The sequence below is a fragment of the Arachis ipaensis genome, chromosome B2 (assembly GCF_059453495.1).
Source record: "Arachis ipaensis isolate K30076 ecotype BB chromosome B2, ASM5945349v1, whole genome shotgun sequence".
Lineage (NCBI taxonomy): Eukaryota > Viridiplantae > Streptophyta > Magnoliopsida > Fabales > Fabaceae > Arachis > Arachis ipaensis.
This window is the reverse complement of record NC_142437.1, coordinates 72,709,083-72,733,966: the sequence shown is the minus strand read 5'-3', so window position 1 is coordinate 72,733,966 and position 24,884 is coordinate 72,709,083.

The following is a 24,884-nucleotide window of genomic DNA, read 5'->3' as shown; positions in this document are numbered from 1 at the left end:
TCTCAGGATGCTATCTTAGAGTGCCTTTGTTCACACCAAACTTGGTGTCCATCATAAGCTACATGTAAACTCAGTGACCCTCTGTCACACTTGATTTAGTTTCTTTAAGTGCATATAAATAAACACTTTATTACTAACTATTAAAGCACAAAATTTAAAGGATACTATGCATGGGTTGCCTCCCATGAAGCGCTCTTTTATCGTCATTAGCTTGACGTTCCAACTTCCTTGTTCAAGTCAACACATGCACACTTTCCTCCTTCTCCCATGATCCACCAAGGTAGTGCTTCACCCTGTGGCCATTTACTGTGAATGTCTCTTTGGAAGCTTCATCAAGTACCTCTAGATAACCATGAGGAGATACTCTGGTGATGAGATAAAGAGCAGTCCACTTTGATCTAAGCTTTCTAGGAATAATTTTCAATCTTGAATTGAATAGCAATACTTTCTGGCCTGTTTCAAATGTCCTGGGGTAATCCTCTTATCATGCCATCTCTTTGCTCTCTCTTTGTATATCTTGGCATTTTCATATGCCTCGAGTCTGAATTCTTCTAATTCATTGAGCTGCAATAGTCTCTTCTCCCCTGCTGCTTGAGCATCCAGATTGAGGAGTTTGGTAGTCCATAAGGCTTTGTGCTCAAGCTCCACAGGGAGATGGCAAGCTTTGCCATAGACTAACTAGAAAGGAGACCTCCTAATGGGAGTTTTAAATACAGTTATGTATGTCCAGAGGGCATCATCTAATTTCCTTGCCCAGTCTTTTCTTGTAGCTCCCACAGTTTTCTCCAAGATCTTCTTCAACTCTCTGTTTGCTAACTCCACCTGTCCATTAATTTATGGATGGTAAGGTGTAGCTACCTTGTGGGTCACTCCATATCTATGAAGAAGAGTATTCAAATGCTTGTTGCAAAAGTGACTTCCACCATCACTTATAAGCCCTTTGGGTACTCCAAATCTGGTGAAGATGTTCCTTCTGAGAAATTGCAGGACTACATTGGCATCACATGTAGTAGTGGCTATAGCTTCCACCCATTTTGAGACATATTCTACAGTCACCAATATATATTTGAATGAGTAAGATGGAGGAAAGGGGCCCATGAAGTCAATTCCCCATATGTCAAATAATTCCACCTCCAAGATATACTTCTGAGGAATTTCATTCCTCTTGGTTAGGCTTCCTACTCTTTGGCATTCATTACATTGGCTCACAAACTTCCTAGCATCCTTGAAGATGGAGGGCCAATAGAATCCACTCTGAAGGACTTTTGTAGCTGTCCTCTCAGCACCAAAATGACCACCATAGCATGAGCTGTGATAATGCCATAAAATGTCTCTCATTTCACCCTCTGGTACACATCGTCTGATCATTCCATCTGGCATCTCTTGAACAGAAATGGCTCGTCCCACAAGAATAACTTGGCCTCATTGAGCAACTTCTGCACTTGTTGCCTAATGTAATATTGTGGGATACTTCTTCCTGCCTTATAGTTTGCAATATCTACAAACCAAGGAGCTTGTTGAACTTGCAAGAGATGTTCATCTGGAAATTTTTTATGCATTGGTTGTGAGGCTTCTTGATTAGTCCCTTGTGGTAGCCTTGATAAGTGGTCAGCAACTTGATTTTCACTTCCTTTCCTATTCCTTATCTCAATGTCAAAATCTTGTAAGAGTAGTACCCATCTAATGAGCATTGTCTTAGCATCCTATTTTGACATAAGATACTTAAGGACAGCATAATCAGTGTAAACCACAATCTTTGATCTAATTAAATATGGCCTGAACTTATCAAAAGCATATACAACAGCTAATAGTTCTTTCTCTGTAGTGGTGTAGTTTTTCTATGCTTCATTTAATACTTTGTTTGCATAGTAAATGACATGATGTAATTTGTCCTTCCTTTGTCCCAAGACAGTACCAATTGCAAAATCACTTGCATCACACATGAGTTCAAAAGGCAGTCCCCAAGTTGGGGTGTGATGATTGGTGCTGTAGTGAGTTTAGTTTTCAGAATCTCAAAAGCATGTTTGCATTCATCATCAAAGATAAAAGGATTGCTAACCACTAGCGAATTGCTTAGTGGTTTAGCTATTTTAGAAAAATCTTTGATGAATCTCCTGTAGAATCCAGCATGCCCCAAGAAACTTCTAAGAGCTTTCACATTGGTTGGTAAAGGGAGTTTTTCTATGACTTCTACTTTTGCCTTGTCAACTTCTATACCCTTACTTGAAATTTTATGCCCATGAACAATCCCCTCAGGTACCATAAAATGGCATTTTTCCCAATTTAAAACCAAGTTAGTTTCTTGGTATCTCTTCAAAACTAGGGTAAGATGATGCAAGCAAGTATTAAAAGAGTCACCGAAAATAGAGAAATCATCCATAAAAACTTCAATGAACTTTTCTACCATGTCAGAGAAAATGGATAGCATGCACCTTTGAAAGGTTGCTGGAGAATTACACAACCCGAATGTCATTCTTCTATATGCAAAGACTCCAAAGGGGAAAGTGAAGGAGGTATTCTCTTGATCCCTGGGGTCCACCACTATTTTATTATAGCCCGAATATCCATCCAGAAAGTAATAGTAAGCATGGCCATCTAGCCTTTCTAACATCTGATCAATGAAGGGAAGAGGAAAATGGTCCTTCCTTGTGGCATCATTCAATCTTCTATAATCAATACACATTCTCCACCCAGTTACTGTCCTTGTTGGGATAAGCTCATTCTTTTCATTGGAGATGACAGTCATGCCTCCCTTCTTTGGTGCAACTTGGACTGGACTAACCCAGGGGCTGTCAGAAATAGGATATATGATCCCAGCATCCCATAGCTTCATCACTTCTTTCTGAACCACTTCTTTTATTGTGGGATTTAGTCTCTTTTGAGGTTGCACAACTGGCTTAGAGTTTTCCTCCAAAAGTATTTTGTGCATACATATGGTGGGGCTTATGCCTTTCATATCATCAATTGTCTATCCTAGTGCGCTCTTGTAGGTTCTTAATACATCAAGGAGCTCTCCTTCTTCTTGTGCGCTCAAAGTGGAGTTAATGATCACTGGAAAGGTCTCTTTATCACCAAGGAAGGCATATTTGAGGTTTGGAGGCAAAGGCTTCAACTCTTGCTTTGGTGTCCTTTCTTCCCTAACTTCACTTGAATTTTCAAGTGTTTGTCTCTCCTTTGAATCTTTCTCTTGAATGTCTTGAGCTTCCCCTTCATGGTCTTCATATTGGTTTGCTTCAAGTGCTTCTTCAACCAAAGTATCTACCATATCAATTCTCATACAATTTTCTTTCTCAGTGGGAGATTGCATTACTTTGAAAACATTGATAACCATTTGCTCATCATGCACCTTGAGAACCATTTCACCCTTTTCAACATCAATAATTGCCCTAGCTGTGGCCATGAATGGTCTTCCAAGAATGATTGAGTTATTTCCTTCCTCATCCATGTCTAGGATCACAAAGTCAGCTGGGAAAATAAACTTTCCTACTTTCACTAATAGATTCTCCACTACTCCATTGGGTATCTTGAGAGATCTGTCAGCAAGTTGTAATGGCATTCTTGTAGGCTGAACCTCCTCTATCATCAATTTCTTCATCATGGCAAGAGGCATAGATTAATGCTTGCTCCCAAGTCACATAGTGCTTTATCAATTGTCATGTTCCCAATAGTTCATGGTATAAGGAAGCTTCCTGGATCTTTAAGTTTTGGTGGAAGCCCCTTTTGAATGATTGCACTACATTCTTGGGTTAGGATCACAGTCTCTTTCTCATGCCAGCTTCTCTTCTTGGTGATAAGTTCCTTAAGAAACTTTGCATAAAGTGGCATTTGTTCTAAAGCCTCAGCTAATGGAATGTTGGTTTCAAGTTTCCTGAAGATTTCCAAAAACTTAGGGAATTGTTGATCCCTCATTTCTTTGTGTAGCCTCTATGAGTAAGGGAGTTTGGGGACATAGGGCTTTACTCCTCCCTTCCTTTCCTCTGATTGTGGCTTCATGATTTCCTTATCTTTCTTAGAGGTTTGTGCATCTTTGTCTTTCTTATGTTCCACCTTGTCATTTTCCTTTAGCTCTGTTGCATCTTTGTTGATGTCTTTGGTGTCTTCTCCAACCAACTTTCCATTTCTCAACTGCACAGCTTTACATTCCTCCCTTGGATTAGGAATTGTATCGCTTGGAAAGGCATTAGCTGGCTGTTCAGCTAGTTGCCTGGCCAATTGCCCCACTTGTCTCTCAAGGTTTTTCATAGAGGCATCTTATCGTTCTTGTCCTTTAGCTAGGCTTTGTGTAGTCTGAGCAAGTGCTTGTGTGGTTTGGTTGAGAGCTTGCAAGGTGGCTTCAAGAGTTGAGATTCTGGCTTCCTGGTGGTTGAAGAGAGAACTTTTGTGTGGTCTAGAAATTCGCAGATGAATTCTCGTTGCAGGTATAGCTTCTAAACCAACAAAAGTCATTTCTTACAAATGTTTTGGTTGTCACAAGTAACAAACCCCTAAATAAATTGATAACCGAAGTATTCAAACCTCGGGTCGTCTTCTCATGGAACTGCAGGGAAGTGTGTTCTTATTATTGGTTATGGGTTTTGTAAATTGGGGGTTTTGAAAGTAGGGAACAAGTAATTTAATTAACAAGCAAAATAAATAAATAACTGTAAAATAAACTCTTGGCAAGGTACGAGAGTTTGGAAGTCCTATCCTAGTTATCCTTAGGAGTGATGAGAATTGGATTTTAATCCCACTTAGTTAAGTCAAGTGAACTAATTAGATTGATCCTCAAGTTCTAGTCAATCCCTGTGGGATGACTAACTTTAGAGCGATTTAGATTAATTAGGAATATGCCAATTTCAACCACTGCTGAGTTTGACAACTCAAGAGTTTGCAATTAATCAACCAAGCCAAAAGGAAGAAAATGTAAATTATTAATGTAAATAAAGGAAAGCAATCATAATTCTGAAATACCTCAAATTATATTAAATAGAAAATCAAATCTAAACATGAATGATTCATAAGCCAATTTGGCAACAAAAGTAATTAAAAGAAAGCAAGGGAAATATAAAGTAAAGGAATATTGAACCTGATAAGGAGTTGGAATACTAAATTGAAATAATAAGAAATCCTAATCCGAAAACCTAAGAGAGAGGAGAGAACCTCTCCTTCTAAAAATTATATTTAAACTCCAAAAAAAATGAATAATTGGAGCTCTCTTCCTATATGGATGCATTCCGCCACTTCATAACCTTTAATCTGTGCCTTCTGGACTTGGATCTAGGCCAAAAAGGGCTTCAGAAATTGCTGGGTGTGTTTTCTGTAATTTCTGGTGCGTGGCGTCCGTCATGCCTCCGCGTGGGTCACGCGGTCGCGTCATCTGGAGTTTTCCTTGTCACGCGTTCGCCTCGGTCATGCGTCCGCGTCAGTCACGCGTTCGCGTCGCTGTCTTTTCGCGCTAGGCATGCGGCCGCGTCGTCCATGCGTTCGCGTCGCTGCCAGTTTCTTCAAAAACTCTATTTTATGATTTCCTTCTATTTTTGTATGTTTCCTTTCCATCCTTTAAGTCATTCCTGCCTTAGAAGATCTGAAACTACTCAACACACAAATCACGGCATCGAATGGTAATAAAGGGCAATTAAAATAAATAATTTTAAAGCATAGGAAACATGTAATTCACACATATCACATAATAAGGAAGGGAAAGTAAAACCATGCAATTTATATGAATAAGTGAGTGAAGGATTGAATAAATCTCTTGAATTGAGCACAATATATATCATAAAATATGGGTTTATCAACCTCCCCACACTTAAACAATAGCATGTCCTCATGCTAAGTCCAAGATAAAGAATAGGGTAAGGTTAAAGTGGTGGAATCTCATGCAATGCAATCTATCCTAAATGCAGCTACCTAAATGAGTCATGCAATTCCAATTTGTTATTCACTTGTATATAAAACTTACATGTAGTTAAATTAATTCACTTTCTCAAGGAATTATATATGCATAGCCAAACCCTGGATAATGTTAAAGCACTTTTACAATTGAGATGGGTAAAAATATTTTTCAAACTTGCAAGACAATTAACAATTTAAGCAGAGATATATGGTGATGAGCTATTGAACCCTCACTAGATTTTGTGTTTACTCTCTAGTCACTCAGTGTTTATTGGGTTAATCACTCTATTCTTCTTTTTTTATCCTTACTTTCTATAACTTTGTTCTTCATCTAACCAATCAACAATTATAGAATACAGTCATACAAAAATCATGAGGTCTTTTTCAAGGTTGTAATGGGGCCAAGGTAAAGGTAAGGGGTCTATGTATAAGGTTAAGTGAGCTAATAAGTGAATCCTTGATTAGTCTAAGATCTCACCTAACATACATATTTTGTAATTCAAAGCTTCTTAACCTATTTGCCCAGATTTTTCTCACTTTGTATTGCAAGCTCATTGACTTAAATTTTATCCCATGTGCATTGATTCTTTTTATTTTGCAATTGGGGTATGTTTGCATCCCTTTATTTAAATACTGAAAATAAACTTTTTTTTAATGCACATGGTAATTCAATTGTTTTAATTTTACATGAGCATGCTTTCCCAAATTTTTATTTTGGAATATCTTTATTCTTTTTAACTTTCCTACTTGCTTCTATCATCCATGTTCCCATAAGGTTCCCCACACTTAAACAATACACAATTTCTATCTTAAGCTAACCAAGGATTCAACTTGGAATTTTTATTTTGTTTTTCTACTTAAGGCTAGTAATGTGGTTTATAGAACAAGAGGGGATTAAAAAGCTCAAGGGGGCTAACAAGGGTGATGTAAAAGGTAGGCTTATTTGGGATAATTGAGCTTAAACAAGTAATGGCCTCAATCATCTCTTAGTATGTATCTATACTTTATAATTGGACATATAGATTAAAACAAAGCAAAGAACATCAGAATAAAAAGAAGGGCGAAACACATAGGAATAAAAATTATGGTTTGAATGTAACCATACAATTAAGCTCAAAACTCACAGGCTGTGTGTTCTCTAGCTCAAAAATCATATATCAGTTATATATGTCATGCAGGTTTCAATTAAGAGTTCCCATTATTCTCAATGTAAAATTTCTTGGGTGGCTTTAAAGTTTTAGTGCTCCTCCTTGATGAAATGTTGTTAACTAACTAACATGTTATGTTCTATATACAAGGTGTGTGGATTGTTTTTATTCTGTTAAAGTCTCTAGTTTACTTCATTTTTATTTTCAATTTAAACCAAACTATCATATGCTAAAAGGGGTAAACTATACTAATTAATCCACATATTCTATAACTAATGAGTTCGAATTGCAAACTAAATTAAATGGCTAAAATATGAAATAAAGTGCAAAATGCATAAAATAGAGTAAAAACATATGAAAAGAACAATGTATAAGTACTGAAAGATAAAAATAAAAATAAAGATAAAAATACAGAAAAATAACCAAAATAAAATAAAAGAGTCTGTAGTAGTTCACCAAAAAATACGCCAGAGATGGCGACCTCCCCACACTTAAAATAAAGCATCGTCCTCGATGCTCACTCAAGCTGGGTGTGAAGGAGTGTCATCACTGGAAGGATGGGCTGCTGGAGTCTCGACGGTGGCCTGAGGATCTGCAGACTGGATGAGGGTAGGTAGGTCTGTCTGCTGTAGAGGAGGCTCTGACTGGATATGAATCTTTGGATCTGCGGCCTGTAGCTGGTGTGGCTCCCCCTGCTATGGCGCAGCCTGCTCCGATCCTGCCTGTGCAGCCTGGGTGGGGGTCTCCTCCTCGTGAGCATCCTCCTCCACCTCAGATGTATCAGAAGGGGTGTCAGGCTCGGAGGGGATGTCGCCGCCGGAACGGATTATCAACTTGACGTGCCCATAGTATCGCTTGTTGCGACGCTCCATACGATCCAAGCGGGCAAAGAGTTGATGCACCAAATGGTAAATAGGCTCAGGAGCAGCTGGAGGTGCAGTGGGTGGGGGTAATGATGGAGATGGGGAAAGGGAGGGGGAAAGGGAGGGGGAAAGGGAGGGGGTGATGGTGGTCACGGAGGGGCAGCGGTGGTGGAGGGAAGAAGAGAAGAGAAAGAGAAGAAAGAGAGGAAAGGAAGAAGGGGGGTGGCGTCGCGGTCGTGGCTGGGTGGTCGACGGTGGTGCGGCTGGTGGAGGTGGTTGGCTGGGGGTGGTGGTGGTTGGGGGTGGGTTGCAGAGAAAAAAGGGAGAAGAAGGGGAATGGGGGGCGCGACGGGGTAGGGTTTCGCGTCACTGGGGGTTAATGAATTTGAATCCACGCGAACGCGTGGGGCATGTGGTCGCGTGGCTTGGGTGGAATGGACGGTTGACGCGATCACGTGAGTGATGTGATCGCATGGAATGGATAAAAGGATGAATGACGTGGTCGTGTGAGGCATGCGACTACGTCGCTGGTAATTGTGCAAAACAAACAGTTCCAGCGCAACTCTCTGTCTCCTTTGGGGTGTTGTGCAATCCACGCGACGCGAACACGTCGCTCACGCTTTCGCGTGGGATAGGTTTTGTGCAAGTGACGCATTCGCGTGTGGGCCATTTTGTGCTAAACGCACGACAGCCGCACGATTCCAGCCCATATTTCTGGGCGTTGGATTTTTACGCCGATTTCTAGATCACGCGGCCGTGTGAATGACGTGGACGCGTGGGGGGTATTTTTCGCAACTGATGTGAACGCTTTAGCGATGCAATCGCGTCGCACGCCTTCTTTCTTTTTTTTTATGCAATTATGCAGTTATGCAGTATGTAATGCTAATGCAAATGCTTACGAATACTATCCAGGTTCAATGAAAATAAAATAATATGAAAATAAACAAAACGAAATAAAATGGAAACAAGAACGATCATACCATGGCGGGTTGTCTCCCACCTAGCACTTTTAGTTAAAGTCCTTAAGTTGGACATTAGATGAGCTTCCTGTTATGGTGGCTTGTGCTTAAATTCATCCAAAAATCTCCACCAATGTTTGGAATGCCAACAGCTTCCGAGGTCCCAAACTAGGCATGTGAAGCTTCTGAGCAGCTTCAAACAGATTCTCATGCTCCTGGGGTGACGCATATCAGAATATTTTTCAGGATCCCAAACTTTGCTTTTAAATCCGCCTTCGTTTTGATCTATATTTTTCCATCCAGGCAGCTTAGAAATTGTATTCTCACCAAGATGACCAAACGTCTTCCGAGACCCATTCGATTGAACATGATACCAATCCGTGCACTTCGAGTTGAAGCGTGGAATCTTATTGAACCTTGTGCACCAGCTCTGAGTATGAGCCATTTCCCTCTTACTCTTAAAGCCGCAGAGAGCTCTAAGCTGGCCATCTATTTCAAGCAAACCATATTCAAGTGGAAAAATAAAGTTAAAGGTTAGGATTGTACCCACTTGAAGCTTGTATTAGGTGGTAATGGCCTTGGGACAGGTGTTTCCAGTGATTCTGTAAGTTCTACTCCCTTGTGATCTTCTGTGAATTCCTCCACTTCTTTGCAAAGTTCTTCAGCTGTAACTGCGTCCTGATTAAAGTCTTCTATGTCTTCCTCATCACTTAAGTCATACGTTGGAGGTTAAGAGAAATCTACCTCGACGTCATCTTCGTATTCACTTGGATAAGGTTCTTCAGGCTCAAGGAATTCAGCTACGAATGTAAGCTTGTGACTAGGAGAGCTTGATTCATGATCATTACTGCCCATGGAATCAACCTCTTGGTCTGTTTCGTCCAATTTTTCACAGGGCATATGCTGTGGAGGTCGTGCACTATCCTCCTTTGCATTAAATTCGGACTTTTCAGTGGAATCTTTTACAGTTCTTGATTCCCATGGAGTTTTAGCATCTCCTAATTCTTCAACCACTTCTTCCTCTGTAACTATTTTGGCTTCCTCCACTTGTTCCAATACAAAGCCATGTTCCTCATTGTCCACCGAAGTTTCTAGTATTTCCTTCATGCTACGCTCTTCTTTTGATTCTCCACATGCTTCCATGGGAGTACTTCGGGTTCTCAGATATCGGGAAGCTATTAAATTTACTACCTCAGTTACGGCAGTAGTGAGTTCCAGTACGCCCTTTTCTATCTTTGCTTGCCCCTGAAGAAGAATACGAAGTTTGTTTCACCGGAGGTTGGCTGGGTGTGAGGTCTCATTGGTTTGGGGAGACGGTTCAAAGTAAGAATGTAGTGGTTCTTGGGAGTAATTGGATTGGGATTGTGGTGGATAAGGGTCATATGGTGCTGAATGGTGAAAAGGAACTTGTGAGTGTGGTGGTTCAAATCTACGTTGAGAGGATGGTCTATAAGCACAGGGTGGGGCTTGTTGGTAGTTACAAGGTTGTCCACCATATCTATTGGCTTGGTATGCATTGTAAAGTGGTCCTCGTCCATGATACCTTGGAGGGTGTTGCAGTCTAAAGGGTTGATCAAATTCTCTTGGCTCCATCCATCTTTGATTGCTTAGACCTTGAAGCATATTCCTGTTATAGCTTTCTCTCCTTTCAACAATATTAGAACCAAACTCAAAGCGAGAGGGGTGAGAATTCATAGTGGCTAAAAAAATAAAAAGGGAAAAGCAAAAACAAATAAAAAAATAAAAGAAAAATATTTACAATAACCAATAATAAGGCACACGTTTGCAGTTCCCTGGCAACGGCGCCATTTTTGAAGAGAGAACTTTTGCATGGTCTAGAAATTCGCAGATGAATTCTCGTTGCAGGTATAGCTTCTAAACCAACAAAAGTCCTTTCTTACAAATGTTTTGGTTGTCACAAGTAACAAACCCCTAAATAAATTAATAACCGAAGTATTCAAACCTCGGGTTGTCTTCTCAAGGAACTGCAGCGAAGTATGTTCTTATTATTGGTTATGTGTTTTGTAAATTGGGGGTTTTAAAAGTAGGGAACAAGTAATTTAATTAACAAACAAAATAAATAAATAACTGTAAAATAAACTCTTGGCAAGGTACGAGAGTTTGGAAGTCCTATCCTAGTTATCCTTAGGAGTGATGAGAATTGAATTTTAATCCCACTTAGTTAAGTCAAGTGGACTAATTAGATTGATCCTCAAGTTCTAGTCAATCCCTGTGGGATGACTAGCTTTATAGCGATCTAGATTAATTAGGAATCTGCCAATTTCAACCACTGCTGAGTTTGACAACTCAAGAGTTACCAATTAATCAACCAAGCCAAAAGGAAGAAAATGTAAATTATTAATGTAAATAAAGGAAAGCAATCATAATTCTGAAATACCTCAAATTATATTAAATAGAAAATCAAATCTAAACATGAATGGTTCATAAGCCAATTTGGCAACAAAAGTAATTAAAGGAAAGCATTAGAATATCTGAAAGCAAGGGAAATATAAAGTATAGGAATATTGAACCTGATAAGGAGTTGGAATACTAAATTGAAATAATAAGAAATCCTAATCCTAAAACCTAAGAGAGAGAGGAGAGAACCTCTCCCTCTAAAAACTACATCTAAACTCCAAAAAAATGAATAATTGGAGCTCTCTTCCTATATGAATGCATTCTCCCACTTCATAACCTCTAATCTGTGCCTTCTGGACTTGGATCTGGGCCAAAAAGGGCTTCAGAAATTGCTGGGTGCGTTTTCTGTAATTTCTGGTGCGTGGCGTCTGTCATGCGTCCGCGTGGGTCACGTGGTCGCGTCATCTGGAGTTTTCCTTGTCACGAGTTTGCCTCGGTCATGTGTCTGCGTCAGTCACGCGTTCGCGTCGGTCATGTGTCTGCGTCAGTCACGCGTTCGCGCCGCGTCGTCCATGTGTTCGCGTCGCTGCCAGTTTCTTCAAAAACTCCATTTTGTGCTTTCTTTCCATTTTTGTATGTTTCCTTTCCATCCTTTAAGTCATTCCTGCCTTAGAAGATCTGAAACTACTCAACACACAAATCACGACATCGAATGGTAATAAAGGGCAATTAAAATAAATAATTTTAAAGCATAGGAAACATGTAATTCACTCATATCACATAATAAGGAAGGGAAAGTAAAACCATTAAATTTACATGAATAAGTGAGTGAAGGATTGAATAAGTCTCTTGAATTGAGCACAATATATATCATAAAATATGGGTTTATCCGTGGTCAATAGGTGGTTGGTTGGGGTGTGATTGTTGTTGATGAAAGTTGTTTGGGGTTTTGTGGTGGGTGTTTTGTGAGTTGAATGGTGGTATGGAGAAGTTATTCTGGTAGACTTGTGAGTTGTTGTGGGGTTGATGATATGTATTTTGTGGTTTTTTGTATTGGTTAGTGTTATTGGATGGGTGATTTTGGTTGTTTGTGTTGCGAAAATTATTAGAGTGGGGGTTCCTCTACCATTGATTTTGATTATCACCCCACCTCAAGTTAGGGTGGTTCCTCCATGATGAATTATATGTATCACCATGGAAGTCATTTTGGGAGGAGCTTGAGGTATTCTTCATGTATTGAACTTGCTCAAGCTGCTGATCGTTATTGCATTTCTCAAAAACTTCTTCACATTGGCCCCACTCATTTGAAGGTTGGCTTGCTGTGCTCACTGCAGCTAGTTGAAGTCCATCTATTCTTTTCACCATCATTTCCATTTGCTGTTGCATTTGTTGATGCATTACTTTGTTTTGTGCCAATATAGTATCTACACCCTCAAGTTCCAATACACCCTTTATTTGGAGTTGGGTTGCATTGCCTTTGAGAAGAATAGAAGTATTGATTGTTGACAACAATGTCTATGAGATCTTGAGCTTCTTCGGCTGTTTTCATCATCTGGAGTGAGCCTCCTGCAGAGTAGTCTAATGCCTTTTGTGCTTCTAGAGTTAGGCCCTCATAGAAGTTCTGGAGTCTTACACACTCACTGAACATATCAGGTGGACACCTCCTTATCAAGGTTTTGTATCTTTCCCATGCCTCATAGAGTGACTCTCCCTCCATTTGTTGAAAGTTTGCACCTTTATTTTCAACTTAATGATTCTCTGAGGTGGGTAGAACTTGGCTAGGAATTTGCTCACCAAGTCATCCCAGTTGTTGATGCTCTCCTTGGAAAAAGTCTCCAGCCATTGAAACGCCTTATCCCTCAGAGAAATAGAAACAATAGCAACTTGTATATGTCTGGGTGTACACCATTTGTCTTAACTGTTTTGCATATCCTTAGGAAGACGGACAAGTGTAGATTAGGGTCTTCAAGAGGACACCCTCCATAAGAGAAATTGTTCTGCACCAAAGTGATGAGTTGAGGCTTCAACTCAAAGTTATTGGCATGGACATTTGAAGTAAGTATGCTGCTTCCACAATTCTTGGGGTTAGGAATGGTATATGAAGCCAACACCCTCCTAGCAGGTTGTCTATTCTTATTAGCAACCTCCTCAGGTGGGTTATACATGTTGTCCTCCATAACTTGATTTTCTTCTTCTGAATCCTCTTCAGCAATTACCCCCTTCCCCCTTACTTCTCTTCTAAGTCTCAAGAAGGTTCTTTCAGGCTCAGAATCAAAGGAAGTAGATGCTCCTCTCCTTCTGCCTGGCATGCACAATCACAAACAAACCAAGTGAAAAATGGACACTCTAATGCTAGAGTGTTGTTAGAGGGTTAGGTGACACAAAGTGTCAAACAGTTAGTGTGCTTTGAACCAAATGAAAGAAAAATGCCTAATCTAGACTACCACTAACTTAGTCATTGTTAATCTTTACCAATCCCTGGTAACGGCGCAAAAAAATTGATACAGAAAAATTAATTTCACGTAATTACCGGTAAGTATACCGGGTCGTATCAAGTAGTAATAATCACAAGGGTGAGGTCAATCCCATGGAGATTAGTGGATTAAGAAATTTTAGTTGAATGGTACTTTAGTTAGACAAACAATTTGTGATTTCTTGGTGTCTTCAACATGAAAATAAAATACAAAAATAATAATGACAATGAATTGAAATGACTGAAAGTAAGAGAATGAAATAAATGACTGGAAATGTAAGAACAGAAACTTAAAGTGCAAGAAAATAAGAACTGAAATGTAAATGGTTAAAGCGTAAATTGCAAGTAAGTAAGAGCTGGAATGTAAATGGCAGGAATTATAAATTGCAGGAATGTAAACAAGGAGATTGGGTAGTGGGTAATTAGAAACTCAAAGGAATAGAAGTGAAGATTTGTGATGGGTGAGATCACTAGGGATCAAAGATGTTGATTTCTCATGAATTAATGGTGATCAATTCCTTCTCAATCATGTGAATTGATCTATGGAAGATTGTGAGTAATTGGATCCCAATCTCTTGGTGATTCAATTTCTCTTATCACAAATAATTGCCAATCTCTTGATCTAATTACTCATGAGAAGAGATGAAGATCAATTGCTAATCCCAAATGCCACACGATTCCCAGGATTTCAATTCAAGGTGGTTACATCTCACATACCAAACCAAGAATATATCAACTAAGAAGATCATGAGAGGATAAACCCCAAACTGAATTCTATGACTCCTTTCTCAAGTTTATCACACAATTCAAGTAGATTCAATCCCTCTCTCGATAGTAATTAAATCTATGAAGCATAAGAGTTTGCTCTTAGATAAACTAACTTGAATTGAGAAGAAAAGAAAAAGTATTAATTCATTAAAACCAACAGAGCTCCTCCCCCTAGTGAAAATGGGGTTTAGTAACTCATAGCTCCAAGTACAAACAGACTTCCAAAATTGGAAATTAAACTAAGTACAAAAAGAAAAGAAAAGAAAGGGAAAGCTCAAAGCAAAGATGAAAACTGAAAGTGATCTAAAGAATGAGAAAAAAGTAAAAGTTCCAAAAGTCCGAAAATCCTCTTTAGATTCAGAGTGCCACCTATTTATACAAGTTTACTCGCTTTTCAGGTGTACTTGCAAGTTTCTCAAAGTGGGCCTTTTAAACTTTTAGTTTGTACAGTCCTTTAGGCATTGGCAGTAGGATATTCTGCTCCCAGGCTTGTGTAGCATTTTTCCAGCGTTAGTGCCCTTCTTCATTTGTGCGTACGCACCTTTGCACCTGCGTACGCACCATTGTAAGAGTTGCAATTGTGCGTAAGCATTCCGTTCTGTGCGCTGATGCCAAGGCATCTTAGGCTAGTTTCACTAGTATTTTTCTGTTAGTTTTAGTGGTTTTATGCATTTTCTTGAGCTTAAAGTAACCAAGAATGGTTAAAAGAATAACAAAGCAATGAACCATCCAAACAATATGATTTTGATGCAAATTCCATGAGTTTTAGTTATATTACTTGAATGCTATGAATGGAAGATTTCTCATGAAATTTTGCAAGACTTTGATGCAATTGTTTGGATGATTTCAGGGAAGAAGAGGCTAGGCAAGGAAGCAATAAAGTCAATAAAGGAAGCTTGAATATCACATGTGGAGTTTAAGTTCCAGCTTAAGCCTAAACTGGAGTTTAAACGCCAGAATCATGAAGGCTAAGAAATGCTGAAACTGAAGTTCAACCTCCAGTTTAACCTTAAACTGGAGGTTAAACGCCAGAATGAAAGTCTCACCAAAGAAGCATTCCACGTTTAACCTCCAGTTTGACCTTAAACTGGAGGTTAAACGCCAGAATGAGAATGCCAATCAGGAAGCATTTCCACGTTTAACCTCCAGTTTAACCTTAAACTGGAGGTTAAACGCCAGAAATGGGAAGTGCACCAGGGAGCCATTTCCACGTTTAAGCTCCAGTTTGACCTTAAACTGGAGCTTAAACGTGTTCGACCAAGTTCTTCCTCCAGGGTTGCTTTCTCCATTTCCACGTTTAAGCTCCAGTTTAACCTTAAACAGGAGCTTAAACATGTTCGACACTTCCAGGGCCACCTTTCTCAGCTTCCACGTTTAAGCTCCAGTTTAACCTTAAACTGGAGCTTAAACGTGTTCGACCTCCAGGATGCCTTCTTCCATTTCCACGTTTAAGCTCCAGTTTAACCTTAAACTGGAGCTTAAACGTGTTCGACCTCCAGGGCTGCCTTTTCTATCTCCACGTTTAAGCTTCAGTTTAACCTTAAACTGAAGCTTAAACGTGTTCGACCAAGTTACCCTCCAGGGCTGCCTTCTTCCATTTCCACGTTTAAGCTTTAGTTTAACCTTAAACTGAAGCTTAAACGTGCTTCCACAAAAGGCATCACTGGAAGTGTCTGGCGTTTAAGCTGCAGTTTAAGCTTAAACTGCAACTTAAACGCCACTCTTGGAAAAGGTTTCTGGGCCAAAAATATTGCGGTTTAAGTTAGTATTTGAGCACAAACATTAACTTAAACTTACTCTGGTATGAAACCCATTTGAATATCATGGTTTATGGGATTGGGCCTGAAGGATTGATGAGTCTGAAATTTCAATTTATTGAGTCATGTGTCATTATTTGATTATCACTAAGTTGGCTCAATGAATGTTACAGAATTTGGATCAACAGCCTCATCAAGATTATGGATCATAAACCCAAGGCAAAAGGAAAGCATGGAGAGGCCTCAAAGCCCAAGAAACACAACAGAAGCTCAATATAGAAAGTGTATAAATAGGATAGAATTTAAGTTAGGAGGGGACTTTGACTTTGGCATTTTAGCTAGTTTTCATATCTTTGTAATTGAATTCAGAGCTATGACTCACTAAACCCCTTTCATTGGGTTAGGGAGCTCTATTGTAATTCAATGAATCAATAATAGTTTATCTTCTTCTTCAATCTTTTCTCTTGAATTTTGTTAGAAAGCTTCTCGATCTAATTCCATTGGGTAGTTGTCTTGGGAAAGAAACTACCCATAATTGGAATCCTTCGGAACCTTGGGAAAGGAATGGAGGATTCATGCTAGAGAAGCTTTCTCACAGTGAATTGGATTGGGGTTTGGATGGATATTGTGACATGTAATCCTACCAAATTGTGGTTCATGAAACTGTGTGGTATAATCAGTGATCGAGCATCATCTCTTCTTATGAACATTTAAACCAAGGGATTGGGAATTTGTTTGTTTTTAGAGAGAATTGGTGAGCCAAGGGATTGGGATCCAATCATATAAGATTGCCAAGCAAAATTCAATGAACGCATTGGTTGAGGAAGAGATAAACATGTTTTGATTCGGAGATCTCAATATCTCCTAACACCCAATGAATTCCCCATTTCTGATTTCCACTTTCTCTTTACATTCTGCAACTCAATTCATGCAATCACCCCCATTCCCTTTTAATTTCAGCAATTTACATTCTGCTCTTTAATTCATGCAATTTAAGATTCCGCCATTTCAATTTCTTGTCATTTACTTTTCCCGCCAATTTTACATTCCGCAATTCTCATCTAAATCTTGATTCCGCTCAACTAGAACACACTTCTAATCTTGATTCATGCGCATAAACTTGTTATGCTACGATTTAGGAAATTGCACGATCGGCAAAATTCCTTCCGGCAAGTGCACCGGTTATCGTCAAGTAAAAACTCACAATAGAGTGAGGTCGAATCCCACAAGGATTGGTTGAGTGAGCAATTCGGATTAGAAGTGTGTTCTAGTTGAGCGGAATCAAGATTTAGATGAGAATTGCGGAATGTAAAATTGGCGGGAAAAGTAAATGACAAGAAATTGAAATGGCGGAATCTTAAATTGCATGAATTAAAGAGCAGAATGTAAATTGCTGAAATTAAAAGGGAATGGGGGTGATTGCATGAATTGAGTTGCAGAATGTAAAGAGAAAGTGGAAATCGGAAATGGGGAATTCATTGGGTGTTAGGAGATATTGAGATCTCCGAATCAAAACATGTTTATCTCTTCCTCAACCAATGCATTCATTGAATTTTGCTTGGCAATCTTATATGATTGGATCCCAATCCCTTGGCTCACCAATTCTCTCTAAAAACAAACAAATTCCCAATCCCTTGGTTTAAATGTTCATAAGAAGAGATGATGCTCGATCACTGATTATACCACACAGTTTCATGAACCACAATTTGGTAGGATTACATGTCACAATATCCATCCAAACCCCAATCCAATTCACTGTGAGAAAGCTTCTCTAGCATGAATCCTCCATTCCTTTCCCAAGGTTCCGAAGGATTCCAATTATGGGTAGTTTCTTTCCCAAGACAACTACCCAATGGAATTAGATCGAGAAGCTTTCTAAAAAAATTCAAGAGAAAAGATTGAAGAAGAAGATAAACTATTATTGATTCATTGAATTACAATAGAGCTCCCTAACCCAATGAAAGGGGTTTAGTGAGTCATAGCTCTGAATTCAATTACAAAGATATGAAAACTAGCTAAAATGCCAAAGTCAAAGTCCCCTCCTAACTTAAATTCTATCCTATTTATACACTTTCTATATTGAGCTTCTGTTGTGTTTCTTGGGCTTTGAGGCCTCTCCATGCTTTCCTTTTGCCTTGGGTTTATGATCCATAATCTTGATGAGGCTGTTGATCCAAATTCTGTAACATTCATTGAGCCAACTTAGTGATAATCAAATAATGACACATGACTCAATAAATTGAAATTTCAGACTCATCAATCCTTCAGGCCCAATCCCATAAACCATGATATTCAAATGGGTTTCATACCAGAGTAAGTTTAAGTTAATGTTTGTGCTCAAATACTAACTTAAACCGCAATATTTTTAGCCCAGAAACCTTTTCCAAGAGTGGCGTTTAAGTTGCAGTTTAAGCTTAAACTGCAGCTTAAACGCCAGACACTTCCAGTGATGCCTTTTGTGGAAGCACATTTAAGCTTCAGTTTAAGGTTAAACTGAAGCTTAAACGTGGAAATGGAAGAAGGCAGCCCTGGAGGGTAACTTGGTCGAACACGTTTAAGCTTCAGTTTAAGGTTAAACTGAAGCTTAAACGTGGAGATAGAAAAGGCAGCCCTGGAGGTCGAACACGTTTAAGCTCCAGTTTAAGGTTAAACTGGAGCTTAAACGTGGAAATGGAAGAAGGCATCCTGGAGGTCGAACACGTTTAAGCTCCAGTTTAAGGTTAAACTGGAGCTTAAACGTGGAAGCTGAGAAAGGTGGCCCTGGAAGTGTCGAACACGTTTAAGCTCCAGTTTAAGGTTAAACTGGAGCTTAAACGTGGAAATGGAGAAAGCAACCCTGGAGGAAGAACTTGGTCGAACACGTTTAAGCTCCAGTTTAAGGTCAAACTGGAGCTTAAACGTGGAAATGGCTCCCTGGTGCACTTCCCATTTCTGGCGTTTAACCTCCAGTTTAAGGTTAAACTGGAGGTTAAACGTGGAAATGCTTCCTGATTGGCATTCTCATTCTGGCGTTTAACCTCCAGTTTAAGGTCAAACTGGAGGTTAAACGTGGAATGCTTCTTTGGTGAGACTTTCATTCTGGCGTTTAACCTCCAGTTTAAGGTTAAACTGGAGGTTAAACTTCAGTTTCAGCATTTCTTAGCCTTCATGATTCTGGCGTTTAAACTCCAGTTTAGGCTTAAACTGGAACTTAAACTCCACATGTGATATTCAAGCTTCCTTTATTGACTTTGTTGCTTCCTTGCCTAGCCTCTTCTTCCCTGAAATCATCCAAACAATTGCATCAAAGTCTTGCAAAATTTCATGAGAAATCTTCCATTCATAGCATTCAAGTAATATAACTAAAACTCATGGAATTTGCATCAAAATCATATTGTTTGGATGGTTCATTGCTTTGTTATTCTTTTAACCATTCTTGGTTACTTTAAGCTCAAGAAAATGCATAAAACCACTAAAACTAACAGAAAAATACTAGTGAAACTAGCCTAAGATGCCTTGGCATCACAACACCAAACTTAATACTTGCTTGTCCCTAAGCAAGTCCTGAGTTATTTGAGAAGAAAGTATGAAACAGAAAGCAATTACATTGGCTATATTAGCAAGCATTTGAAGTTCATCAGAAGGGTTTTATGCAGAAAGTTGCAGCATCACTTTTTCATACTTATCAGGTAAAATTATCACTTTTTCATTGCATCCATCAAACACTGCTATGGCCTCTTGTTATTCTTATGTCCTTGGCACTTTTCTCTTCTTTGTTTTTCTTTTCTTTTTCTTAGAGCTCCTTTGCTCCTTGTTTGCTCGGTGTCATGTGTTGCACAAGCCTTTGGCATTTTCTTTTTCTTATCAGTGCACTACACATATCCACTTCAGGCATTTTAGTTCACATTTCTTCTTGAGACATTGGTGCCCAGCACCTCTTTGTGTGACTAAATGTTTTGTATTTAGGTTGCTCTTGATAATGGACTTTTGGTTGATAATCCCGGGTTAGTTAACCCAAATTACCAAGTGTTGAAACACTCCTCAGAACCTATTCATCCAAGCATATCCTTAATACATAAACACCACAGGCATTTGTCTCAGAAGTTCAAACCATTGGTGCCTAGCTTATTTTCTCAATTTTTTTCTTTGTTTTTTGGTTGCCATTTTTCAGTGGCTTTTTCTTCTTCTTTTTCTTTCTTTTCCATGGCCAAAGACATTTATTCATCAAGATCCATAGACAGTTTTCAATTTCTACATAAAAAATGATAATTTTACACTCTATGTCCAGTGATCTGACTTAAACAATCAAGCATGCATACCACCACTTAATTCTACTTGATTTGTCACTAATTGAGCCAAGTTACTTTTGTTCAAATTTTTCTTTTATTTTTGGAAACAGAGCAAGCATGGCAAGCACTTGTTTAAGAAGGTGGAGTTAAATCCAAACATCTAGGCATTCATTTTATTCAAAGCAATAAACAGACACTCATACTAAAAAAAAAACTCCACATAACACTTAAATGACTTATGATGAAAGAAAGCTCATAAAGACAATTCACCAATTATCATTTGATTATTAAGGAACGAGACCACCTCTTATTTATTGCTTGGTTCTTCTTAATTCTTGGGATCCTGCTTCTTCTTGCTTCCTGCCTCTTTTTGACCACTTGTGCTTCCTTTGTCTTTTCTCATGAGCTTTTTCCAGAATCCAGCTTTTTTCATCGTTTCTTCCACTCCTTTTTCAAAGATCATTGCCTTGTTTATTTCTCCTTCTTTCCTCCCTTTGAAATACTCATCAAAAGCTGGGAATGCTGGGTCCATCTTGTGTAGATGTTCCCCTATGTAGTTAAGCTTGATTTGCGAACTGATGTTGTAATCAGCTTGGACTGAGTATCTTGCATTTTGTAAAGTGGTGGCTTCCTTGATTGCCAAGACATTGGCATCTTGGTGTTGGTATATGTGGCTGAAGGATTCCTGTAAGTGTAAATTCTGTTCCCTTTGCAGATCTAAGAATCTTGATTCAAAGTTCCTTTGCATATCCATCATTTTTAGGTGAAAGTCCTCTTGTCTCTCCTGAGACCTCATGTATTGTTGAGACATTCCTTCCATGATTTCCTGCATTCTGCTCATATCCATGGGGTCTCTGGGAATTCGTTGTCTTCTTTCTGGGATTGCTTGCTCTTCTTGCTCTTCTTCTCTGTCTTCTCCTTCCTGTCCTTCTTGTTCTGCTTCTTGCTCGGCTTCCGCTTGTTGCCCTTCTTCATTTCTTCTTCTTGTATGTCTTGGAGCAGTTGGGCCAAGAGTCATTCTGTACGCAGTTATGGCCAATCCAGGATATAGCCAATTAGGTCTTTCATCTTCAAGTGGTACTTGGGCATCGATGCATAGTCTAATGATGGTGCTAGGGAAGTGGAGCCAGGATTCAGGGTCACTTTTCTCACTAAACTCTTGTATCTGTTCAGCAATGAGTTTATGAACTTTGATTTCCCCTCCCACCATAATGCAATGTAGCAAGATGGCTCTTTTAGGGACTATTTCTGAAGAGTTTGCAGTGGGTAGGATGGATCTCCTAACTATTGCATACCACCCTTTAGCTTCAGGTGTTAGGTCTCCCCTTCTCAAGACTCTTGGAGCCCCTCTTGTTTTTCTCACCCATTCAGCTCTGATGGCACAAAGATCTTCAGCAATAGTCGTGTAGTCAGGTTCTCCTATCATCCTTTCCTCATAACTTGCTTGGCTGAAATGTATGTTTTTCAGGCCAAGAGTTTTCATGATTGCCTTGGGGCTGAAGTCAACTTCCACCCCTCTCACATAGCTTTTGTATGTGGGTTTCTTGGTTGAGTCTTCCCTCACTGCATTTGCATAGAACTCCTTCACCAAGTTGATGTTGATTTTAGTGATTGGCTTAGTCAGGAGCTCCCACTTCCTCTTTTTGATCTTCTCCCAAACACCTGGGAACTCATCCTTTTCAAGGTCAAAGGGAACTTCAGCTAGTACCCTTTTAGGTCTCATCCATTCGGCTTGAATCTCATGGAAAACTGATTTGTATCTCCTTGCATCGAATTCCCTGTTCTCCTCCATTGGTTGCTTGTCTTTTCTTCTTTTGTGGCTAGATGAAGCTGTCATTGGTTCTTTAGTTTTGGGGTAAGTGACAAGCTAAAGTTGACCAGGTGAAGCAAGAAGTGTTGTTGGAAGTGTGGGGAGGTTGTTTTCGGCAAGAGATAGTTTATGCTATGATGAAGGAAATGTGCATGAAGGAGATTTGGTGGTGTTGAACTCGTTCCCCAAGTGGTTCTTTATAATGCCGTAAGTGAAAAATGGACGGCTAGGGTGGCTTGTGAAGGGTGGCTTGATGGTAAATATATGAATTAGGGAGAAGGACGAATTGCTTTTCATTTTCTTGGAAGTATTCTGGGTGCATTAGGTTGTACATGTAGCAATCTTTTCTTGCAGAACTTCCTTTTCCCATGTGTTAGCTTCAAAGACTTGTGAACTTTCTTTTTGACCAAGCACCGTACCTCCCTTTGTCTTTTTCCTCCATTTTTGTCTTTTCTTTTGTACCTGCACAAGCAAACAAGTGTGCTATCATTTTTCGGTCCATGTGAATGATGAATAGTACTTGCACATCTAAATCAATGATTGACTCCATGAGCTTATAGCCGTGACTTTTGTATGTATGCACACTTATTATTGGACACCAAACTTAGTGTTTGGTAAAGTCTCCTGATGACATGAAATCCATATTGGTTGTCCTTAATGAATGTGCATAATTCTAATAAATCATAGTCACTTTGGCTCTTTGATTCTAAACAAAGTTACTACCCTAAGTAATTGAAACCAAAGTATTAAAACATGCGAATGGTCTACTTGTCATGAATTTCGAAATCCAGAGGAACTTCTTGCTTTTCATGAACCGTGTTCAAAGAGGAACACCAAACTTAATGTTTGGTTGTGCACTTTGCATGAAAAATTGAATGTATTTTGAATAAAATTTGGGTGCCTTCAGGCACACCAAACTTAGAGACAAATTGTATTTTACATGCAATGTTTAGTGCACTCTTTCAGCAGTTGTCCTGAGGATTCAAGTTCATGCATAAGAAACCATGCTTTATTAGATGCAAAACAAAACAATAAAGAGTAAGGATATTAAAAACATGGGTTGCCTCCCATGAAGCGCTTCTTTAACGTCACTAGCTTGACGGTTGTCCCTTGTTAGGGTGGATTGTAGTGCTTGACGTCTTCTCCTCTCACTATGCAAACGTCCCCACTTGATTCCTTCATGACCTCTAAATGTTCCATAGAAAGAACTTTCCTGATTGTGAACACTTGAGGGAGCTGGGAAGGAATGGTTTTGAGGCCAGGTGGAATTGGCAGATAATGACTTGATATCACTTTATCTCCCGGAGAAAAACCTTCAGTGGGAATTTTCTTGTTTCTCCACCCTCTTGGTAATTTCCCTATCATTCTTCCCTTTCTCTTGAGGATTTCTTCATTGACCCTTATGCTAGGAAGATCCTTCTGATCTGTTTCCATTGATTCTTGTGGCTTTAACTCTTGCAACTCTTGTTTGCCTTCCAAGGACTGTTTTAGAGTTTCAGCTGCTGGATTACTTTCCTCCAAACACAGATGGCTACTATCATCCTTAGGCTTTTCAGGTTCTGGTTCAGGCTCAGATGCAGGTTTGAAAACTTTGAAAATGAGCTGTTCATCATGTATTCTCAGAATTAGCTCTCCTTGTTCTACATCTATGAGCGCTCTAGTAGTGGCTAAAAATGGTCTTCCCAGAATGATAGGGTGTAGGTAGCTTTCCTCCATGTCCAAAATGACAAAGTCTGTGGGGAAGTAATAATCTCCCACTTTCACCAGCACATTCTCAACCACCCCTTCAGCTTGCTTCTAAGTTTTGTCAGCCAGTTGTATGATTACATCAGTGGATCTCACCTCATTCAGTTGTAGCCTCTTCATAAGAGTTAGAGGCATCACATTTATGCTAGCTCCTAGATCACAGAATCCTCTGTCAATTCTTGTTTCTCCTATGATGCAAGGAATATGAAAACTTCCTGGGTCTGTTTTCTTAGAGACTGTGTCCTTCTTGATGAGGGCACTGCATTCTTTGTTCATTGTTACCGTTTGTCCTCCCTTCAAAACTCTTTTCTTGCTCAACAATTCCTTTAAATACTTGATGTGTGTAGGCATTTGATGGAGAATCTCAAGAAAGGGAATATTGATATGGAGAGACTTAAATGTCTCTAAAAACCTTGAATAGGTTTTCCCTTTTTCACCTCCTCCTAACCTCTGAGGAAATGGTGCTTTTGGTTGGTATGTTTCCATCGTGCCTTTTTGCAGTTCCTTGGCTTGCTCAGTTTCACTTTCCTGCTTAACTTCTTCCACACCTTCCTTCAAGATTTCTGGCTCCTGCTCTGAGGGCCTGATTCCTTCTTCTTCTGAAACTTCCTTCAATATGGTGATGGCCTTGCATTCTTCCCATCTCACTCTCTTTTGTTCCCCTTTAGGATTCTTTTCTGTGTCACTAGGGAACACTGCAGTTGATTTGGGGGCCTGTTGAGATAGCTCTCCTACTTGAGACTCCATCCTCTTGAGTTTTTCACCATGGTTTCTTAAGGTAGTTCTCACATCATCCCTGAAGCTTTTCAATTCGGTTATGTCTTGACTCATGGTTGCCATCATTCCTTCTATCCGGTTTA